The following is an 8,653-nucleotide window of genomic DNA, read 5'->3' as shown; positions in this document are numbered from 1 at the left end:
AGCTGTGGCTCCCCCTCTTGTTAGCCTGAGCTAATTGCTTAACCCTTTGAAATTCCTTTCTTAAAAAACGAGAAAAAAAAATCTACACAATATGAATCATACCTAACCTCATAAGGTTGTGGTGAACACTGAATCAAGTTTTATATATGCATATATATAGCTATACATATTGTATAGTTATGTATCAATATTTTCAGTAAAAGTTATTTCCCTTATTCTTTTCAGCCCCACCCATCCATCTCCCGGTCCCTCCCTTCCCCCCCCCCGCCCACCCCCCCCACGGTCAGTGTCCCTCATCCCCTAGGGTTCTCAGGTTCTCTGAGGGTTCTCATCCCTCAGGTTCTCTCTTTTAAAATGCCTTAAGTCCTTTGGTGGCAAAAATCAAGCTTGGACTAGGAAGTGAGTCACCACTCAGCAGCTAAAGGAGTTTGTTTTTCTTTCTCTGCATGTATTTCTTAAGAATTTCAGCCTGATCCTTCAGCCTCTTGTTGGTTGAATCCTCTCTTAATGTTTAAGACACACAAAGAGAGAGCTATGGCACCAAGTCGCTTTCCAATTGCTAGGAATGAAAGTTTTTGAAATACCGAAAATAACCAGAGGGCAGAGAGCCCTGAAATCCTGTTACATAAGCAGATGTTGGAGGACCGGGCTGGTTTTGAGGTTCCTTTCTCCAAACGCCAATCTCCGCTGATCCTTTCCAACCTTTGCTGGATTTGCCTTAATGCTGCAGAGAAGTCTCAAGAGGGGCTTCTGGATGCTGCTCACTACCGGCAGCACCAGGAGAACTTGCTTGTCAAAAAGCACAGCCAGGAGTGTTGAGTGAAGGGCCGGGTTTTACCAGCGGCCGGTGGGAGACAGGGGCTTCGGGGCGCAGCGGGCAGCGGGATCGCGGCCGGCGGGGGAGACCTCTGCCCCGCGCTCCGCCTGCTCTGCGTCCCCCAGCGCCTGGGATGTGCCACTCCGACGGCCAGCTTCCCCGCCTTTCCCTCGCCTATGAACTCTTCAGTAGCCCTGAACCGTTATTTAGCTTTTCAAATTCGCAGAAAACACCTTTTGTTATCACGATCACCCACGACTCCCGCCCCCCACCATCATCAAAAATGTCATACAGGGGCTTCCCTGGTGGCGCAGTGGTTGAGAGTCCGCCTGCCGATGCAGGGAACACGGGTTCGTGCCCCGGTCCAGGAAGATCCCACATGCCGCGGAGCGGCTGGGCCCGTGAGCCATGGCCGCTGAGCCTGCGCGTCCGGAGCCTGTGCTCCGCAGCGGGAGAGGCCACAACAGTGAGAGGCCTGCGTACCGCCAAAAAAAAAAAAAAAAAAAAATGTCATACAAAATGGAAAATAATCCATTTCCCCTTTGCTTCTATATATTGCTTGTTTGACTGTCTCTGTCTCCTATTCCTTTTCTCCCCAGCCCTCTCCCTGTCTGTGGGCTACATCCCTTTGTCTATATCTATTTCTCTTCGTCTTCTCTCTCTGTCTCTCTCTCTGTGTCTCTATCTCCCTCTCTCTCTCTCTTTCTCTTTCTCCCTCCCTCTCCCGTTTCCACTGCTTCCTCCACTCCTGCACCCCCCCTCTCCCTCCCTCCCCGTCTCTCCTCCCTCTTTCGGGCTCTTTGCTCTGCCCTCCCCGCCCCTCCCCAGAGAAGAGTGTCCAGCTCCCCCCGGGGCTGCTCGCCCGCCGCTCCTTCTCTGCCCACCTACTGTGAGGGGCAGCTCCTCCCACCTGCGCATAAAAGCCAAGTGCATGTTACCAGCAGCGGATCAGAGCACTTTCCCGGTCCTCTCCTGTGGGATCCCCCGGCCTCTCTTCTGGATCTTACGTGCTCAAGGTAAGATAACACTTCTGCAGGCATCTGACCTACTAGGGGTTGCTTCGGGGGGAATAAATTTCCTCTGGTCAACATGCTTACTGTTTGGGTAGAGCTGATTCTTACGGATTCCAGATCAGCTGCTCCTTTAAACCAGCAACTGGTTTGAAAACAAACTTCTGTTTGAACGGTAGAATAAAAGTTCATTTGGGGCAGAAACAGCAGCATAAATATTGCAAAAACCTTTTCTCCTTCTAAATCACTTTTCCCCTTTTGCCGGCTGTTGCGGAGGTTAAAGTGTATCTGTTGGGGTGCTTTCCTGACCGTTTTTCATTGTAAATATTTCACATATCAGTGGGGCAAGGAAAACTTTGTCCCATTGTCAAAAATGTACTTTAAAAGAACACAATGAGTTTCCTAAAAATAGCACAGTCAAAGGTCTGCTAACAATTTTGCGATGTTTTCCAAACCCCCAAGACAGCTTCTGTGAGTCCTTTAAAAAAATATCTTTCCAGGTTTAAGTGCTTGGAAAAAATGAATCGAATGGGTGCCCTTTGCACAGAGATGGTAATCAGGTGGCTGGTAGATAGGAAAGAACAAATCCAAATTGACAAGCTGGGGCACAGTGTGAGAGCGCATAGCTATCTTTTCAAGACGTCCTAAAATGAGAATTGTGTTGGAATAAGAAAGTGTATAAAAGAACTTCATGAATTTCTATACACACACCTGAACATAAAGTGTTTCAATGTGTTTCACAGTCAGAGAAGAATACAGGCCAGATTATCCAATACCTCTGTTTACACCAGAGGGTTGTAAAGGACGATTAGCTAAGAAGCCTTTGGAAGTTTGATCCCTGCTTGTCACCCTCTTTTCCCTCATCTAGTAAAAATTGACCTGATTGGCACCCGATTCTTGCAGAGGTATCATCTTTAAGCTACTCTCATTTTTAAAGACTTGAGTCTTTACCTTCTGATTTCTGAAGTCTGAGAATGAGTGTTGTGCACCTGTGAAAGGAAAAACGTCTTCCGCAGCTACTTCTGGAAAACCAGACACTTGGTCCATGAAGTATGCCTTCAGAATCTGTGGGCTGTGTGGGATGAAACTCTTTCATGTGGGAGAAAAACCCTCTTCAAATATTTCCTCTGGGGAATTGCAAAAGGCTGCTTAGAGACAGCAAACCAAAGCTGGCAGTCAGGAAACCAAACCAGTATTTCAGCCCTCAAGGTTCTTAAAGTAAGAGAGGAAAAGTTTTACTTTTTTTTTTTTTTTGGTTTGCTTATATTGTTTCACTTGAAAGGGGAAAACTCCAAAGATGTAAAAAATTCTTCACTATTAAAGAAAATAGAATCATTAGAAGTCTAACTGAGGGTCTTCCAAACCTTTCCTCCTTGTCGTTTGCATATCAAAAGAAATAATAAAGGTATTTTAAATGCCTATTTGGCACAGAGAGGATTCAATGCTATTATTCAAATGAAAGAGTCATATGTAAAACTTTCTGTCATGTGAAATTTTGCTTCATTGGAAAAAAATTATTGCTAGGAGTGTGGTTTCCTTTAAGAAAATGATATAAAATTACTATTGGCCATGATAATATGTGACCTGAGCATATCAAAATACCTTTTATCTTGAGCCACAGTGCAGACTGCTTGCTTCATATTTGCAGTAAGTGGGTAATCAACCATGACAAGAGCACAGGTATGGGACCAGGCCAAACCAAGTATGTGGTATGTCCAAGCTAATTCCTCTTTTATGTTAGTGCCGGACTCACACCCATCATCACAAGGGTGAAAATACACTGCTTCATTCACCAGATCCCCTTGAGGAAAGTTATCTTTTCTGGGAGGAAAAAAAAAGTGCTGCTAGTGTAAAAGAGCTCCCTGTTATTCCTAAATTTGGGGATGAAAAGTGTTCTCCCACGGTTTGCTTCTGCTTTTCCTGGCAGTTAATCCACTCTACCGGCTATGAACCATTTAACCGTAACTGCCTTCCCCATGTGCCATCACGTTCAACACCCTAAATAACTGGGTGAGATCATTCTAGGCTGCTTATGATCTAACTTTCCCAGGGGTCTTTACCAGACACTCAAAGTGATGCTTTCCCCACACTTTCCTTCTTAAATGTATAGAAAAATCAGTGGTGGGGTTTCATGGAGTTACCCCAATGTCTCTCCCTTTGCACAGGATGTGGAGGCATGAGTCTCATCTATGCCATTATATAGCTGCCCTCGGATTGGCTTCATGGCCATACCTACCCAGTACCATTCCAGCAGGCTTTGAGTGACTCTTTTAATGTTTCTCATAAAAGAAAAGATAAGCAGCTGCCTGTTTCACTAGAGACACGGGGAGAGCGCTCTGTTGATTTTGAGGGCCTGCTACACTTAGGGAGACACACATTTTAGATCTTCTGCTATTCCCAAAATTATAAAACAATATTCTTTCAATGATCAGAAAGTATACCCCACCTTAATTCCATTTGTGAAACAAATATCAAGGAGGGGAGGATGGGGGTGAGCAGAGAATTGAGAGAGAAGCTGGGCGGAATCACTCCTAGGAAGTACCCCAGAAGAGAAAGATCAGAATCTCTGTTACAAATGCAGCTGCTTTTTGCTCTTATTTATGTGGAATATGGGGAGACACTGAAGAGCAAAAATCCGTATCTGCTTTTGTTTTTTTTTTCTTAAATCAGTGAGAGTATTTCCAGTAATAAGTTAAGATCCATCTCTACTATGTCCTTCTCTAACAGAAGAGAACAGCTCGGTTCTAAAGACCAAAATGATTTCAGGTCTGCCCCACATTAAAACCCACAGAAATGGGGCTTCCCTAGTGGCGCAGTGGTTGGGAGTCCGCCTGCCATTGCAGGGGACACGGGTTCGTGCCCCGGTCCGGGAAGATCCCACATGCCGTGGAGCGGCTGGGCCCGTGAGCCATGGCCACTGAGCCTGCGCTTCCGGAGCCTGTGCTCCGCAACGGGAGAGGCCACAACAGTGAAAGGCCCGCATACCGCAAAAAACAAAACAAAACAAAACAAAATGCAGAAAACCCATAGAACTTTGCCAGTTATAATTTTAAAAGCTACATTATGAATATAAAAACCTCAGAACATATTTTTAACTAATGGGTGGTTCACATCAACAAATCCACCCCTAACTCTCCCAAAGGGCCCCATGTTCAGTAACTACGCACAAGTTAGAAGTTACAGGCAGCAGTTTACTCCTTCCTATCCATGGTCTTCTACTTTGATATGGCAACTTGCAGCGCTATTGAGATGCAGCCGTATTTCCCAACCTCTGGTCCTCCAAGTATCCCTCTGAAAATCAGGTCTTTCTTCAGGCCTTGGCTTTCTTCTCTTCCACCAGGCCCCCATAAACGTACATATGCATAATTCAAAGAAGGTATAGATCTCCAGACTAGAGTGCACTCTTCTGAGAGTTTCATTGTTCTAGCTGTTGAGTGAAAAGAAAAAAAAAAAAGAGACAGAGAGAGAGAGGGGAAGTTAAGAGAAGAATGAACACCCTATGGAATTTAGAGAATCTTTCATTTTAACATTGTGTAAAAAGAACCCCTTACTACCCAAAGCATCTAGAAATTTAAATTGAAAAAAAAAAAAAAAGGGCCAGATTACAGGTTGTTACAAAATGCTAAGGATATAATGAAAAAGATCTTCCAATGACCTGGCAGTCATTGACATCAGTTTATGCCCCACAGTACCAAATTAGAGCTCTGCTAGACTTCCCCTTTGCAGAGACCCAAGGAGTGAAAACTGGGAAAGAATATTAACCACATTTCAGCACCAAGAGAGAAGCCACTAATTAGACATTCCACTATCACTTTGGTAACTATGTTTGCTGTTTAAGGAAGGAGGTTCTTAACAGTCTATCCTCAAGCAAATGGATTTGCAGCAAGAGGGCTAAAGAGGGTCACACACAAGGTCGGAATGTCTATGATCTGGGGGCCCTATGAACACAAATCCACAAAGCAGTTGGAACTGCATGGAATCAGACTGAAGTGAATGAAACAAAAATGTTCCCAAGAACTGATCATAGAGTAATCAGCTAAAATAATAATGAATTCTAACTTCTCAATGTAACAAAAAGCAAAAGCACCTCAGGACACCCATAGCTGACTATGTAAAACATTAAAACACACAGATGGTCCACTTTCAATCTCCTCCATTAATTTTGGGCTCACTTCTATTGCCCTTCCTGGAAAACAAAAGCTGTCCTTCTCTCCTTCAGCACAGGGTTTGCAGATGTGGTCATGCCCCTCTGTGCTACCTCCTTTTTTTCTTTCAGTGGAAGAAATCTCTTTTCAATGCTTATAGATCAAGTTTCTGGAGTACCACTCATAGTTGTGTCATTTCTCATTATCAAAAGTCTCATACTTCTCTTAAACAGGATGTAAATTTTCACTCCAACAAATAAAAAGGCTTTACATTTTTCTAAACCATAATTCATATACCTAGAAGAGAGGTAATTTAAACTTGCTACATGCCTCCAAACTGAAATGAAGTTTCTAAGCATTTTATTTATCTAGGCCCTATTCTAACTTCTTGGGGTTTAAAAATTTATTTAGGGAATCACACAGTATAAATGCTGGAAGGATCCTCAGAGCTAATTTTAACTAAAGTTAATTTTACAGATGAGAAATGTCAGAGAGGCTGATGTCTTGCCTAAGATCACCCAGATGTGTGTAGGAGAAGCAGGGCTGGAGTTCATATAGCCAAACTCTCTGATCAGCACTCTATCTGGAATAACTATAATGTGTCTTCCCCGTATAGTGTGTATCTAAGATGTTTCTAACTATGCCGAGAATTCTGTTGGAACATAAAATATAGGATTCTCAGAAACCATAACCTGGTAGAGGTTTGGGGCTGCAACTATACCTCTGCAGAATATTTGGAAACACTGATACAGCCCCTTGTGAAGAGTGAAATCATTGTCACCATCACAGGGACCTTGTGTGTTTTTCTTCATTCCAGGGTCTGATACATAATAGCTGCTTGGTAAATCTGTGTTGAGTGGGTGAATGAATGAAAAAAAAAAACCAAAAAGCCTAAGTATAAAATATCCATATTTCTTAACTCCTTCCATAAAAATCCTTATGAGTCTATAGGGACTTAGAGAGACTCAAATTTAAGATTCCTTTGTGCTTTAGGAAATGTAGGAGAGTTCATTTAGCCTTATCAATGGCTAAGCCCTTTCCCTGCCTGCAGTGTTTTCACTAGTCCTTACATTTGCCCGAGTTCTAGAAATAGTACTAATTTTTGCAGCAGGCTTAAGATCGAGTTCCAATTTCTATGTGGCAGAAATAATGTATTATTTTTATGTGATGATTTACAGAATAACCTTCCTCCTCTCCTACCACATTGACAGTGTGTTGCCAATATAGCCACCTAGCATCTCCCCAGGTCTTTAATGAGAGAAAGGGCAAGATATGCATAATGGACCATCAGAGGAAACTTTGAGGGACATACTGGTTGAGGGGTGTAGGCATGAGAAGTGTTATGACACAGGGGAGGGGTCATCAAGGGGCCAAGAGTATAGAGAGAGGATAGTGCAGTTAAGAGGGTCCATTCCTCTGAAACAGAAGAGGGAGAAACTCTGGAGAGTTTTGAGGTGCTAGAAAAGAGACTTTTAATACGATCATCTGAGCTAAGACCTACTCAAAGTTTTGGGAGGTGAAATCCTCTTTGGGGCAGGCTTCTTTCGGTGTAACACCATTCAAGGACTGCCTCACATTGGTGAAAGCTTTATATGCTTTACATCTATTAAAACTCTTCTTAACCCTTAACTGGACTTCCAGTTAAGAAAGAAAAGAGACCTCATTGTAGACCTGACTCTGACCCAGAGTACTAACTCCATGGATGTCATGTCATCAAAATGTTCTCTGCTAAGATAGCAATACAATTTTTAGGAATACATAAAGTTACCGCAATGTGGAAAATGATAAAGGTAGAAAAGAATATTCTTGGATGTTTTCTAGAAAGAAGTTACCCTGTGGACAGATGTTACCCCAGATGCTTGTTCACTTTCCTGTGAAGCATGCCTGACAATTGCGTATCTTTGAAACAGTCACTGTGTTTCTGAAATTGATTTATTGTGTGTTAAAATTTACATGGTCTATGACTAAGCATCCTTGTGAAAACATAGTTTTAAGTAAGTCTTTCTTGAAGACTGTCTTTCTTAAGCTCTCTTGATGTGTTTACATCTCAGGATGTTTAGCCGTTGGCATCATCTGATGTGCTGGGGTTAAAGACAACTAGTCACTTCATGTACTACTTTTCCAACTCTAACTGAATAGGCCTGGGTGTGGGTGTCAGCTGTTGGCTTCTCCAGGAAATAAAATGTATCAGCCTGTTGGGGAGCTTCTCCAGTCCTCTCTGTTAGCGAGATAAAATAGAAATTCTGGGCCATCATTAAGGTTTCATGTATTAGGGCAACTATGGCTTGTTTATGCAGATATTTCACTACCCAGTAGCAGAGTGGCTAAGCCACAGCTGTCCTCAGTTCAACAGAAGGACAGCAAACTTTCAGAGCTGGTTGAAGGGCATTGTCCAGGACAGCTGGGAGATGTTTTGTCAGCTCTCATCCCATTTACTGTGTTCCTCTATCATTCCACGTGCACGCTAAAGATAAATCTAAATTTGGTCCGTAAATTCAAAGTAATGGCTGCACATTATTATATTTCCTTAAAGATCTGTACTTAACAATTGTCCTGTCTTAAAGTCCAAAGGTCATGGTGTTCATCAGTGCTATAAACGCAAACAAGTGGCCTCTTGTTAAAGGGCAGACACAAGGTAATGCCAAGGACTACATGAAGGGAGACGCTAGGTAGGGCTAAGA

General features: G+C 43.0%; 1 protein-coding gene across 3 annotated transcripts in view; it reads left to right on the top strand.

Moving 5' to 3' along the window:
- Nucleotides 1–1,665: 1,665 nt before the first annotated feature.
- The window catches only part of COL8A1 (collagen type VIII alpha 1 chain), a 155,531-nt gene continuing 148,543 nt past the window's right edge, over nucleotides 1,666–8,653 (top strand). For all 3 annotated transcript variants that reach the window (XM_060150701.1, XM_060150700.1, XM_060150702.1), the window contains exon 1: nucleotides 1,666–1,833. The gene's annotated coding sequence lies outside the window, so the exon portion shown is untranslated. The remainder of the gene's footprint in view (nucleotides 1,834–8,653) is intronic.

Source organism: Lagenorhynchus albirostris, chromosome 5 (assembly GCF_949774975.1).
Source record: "Lagenorhynchus albirostris chromosome 5, mLagAlb1.1, whole genome shotgun sequence".
NCBI classification, from domain to species: Eukaryota; Metazoa; Chordata; class Mammalia; order Artiodactyla; family Delphinidae; genus Lagenorhynchus; species Lagenorhynchus albirostris.
Note: the sequence above shows the minus strand (reverse complement) of the source record. Positions and strands in the feature narration are given on the sequence as shown.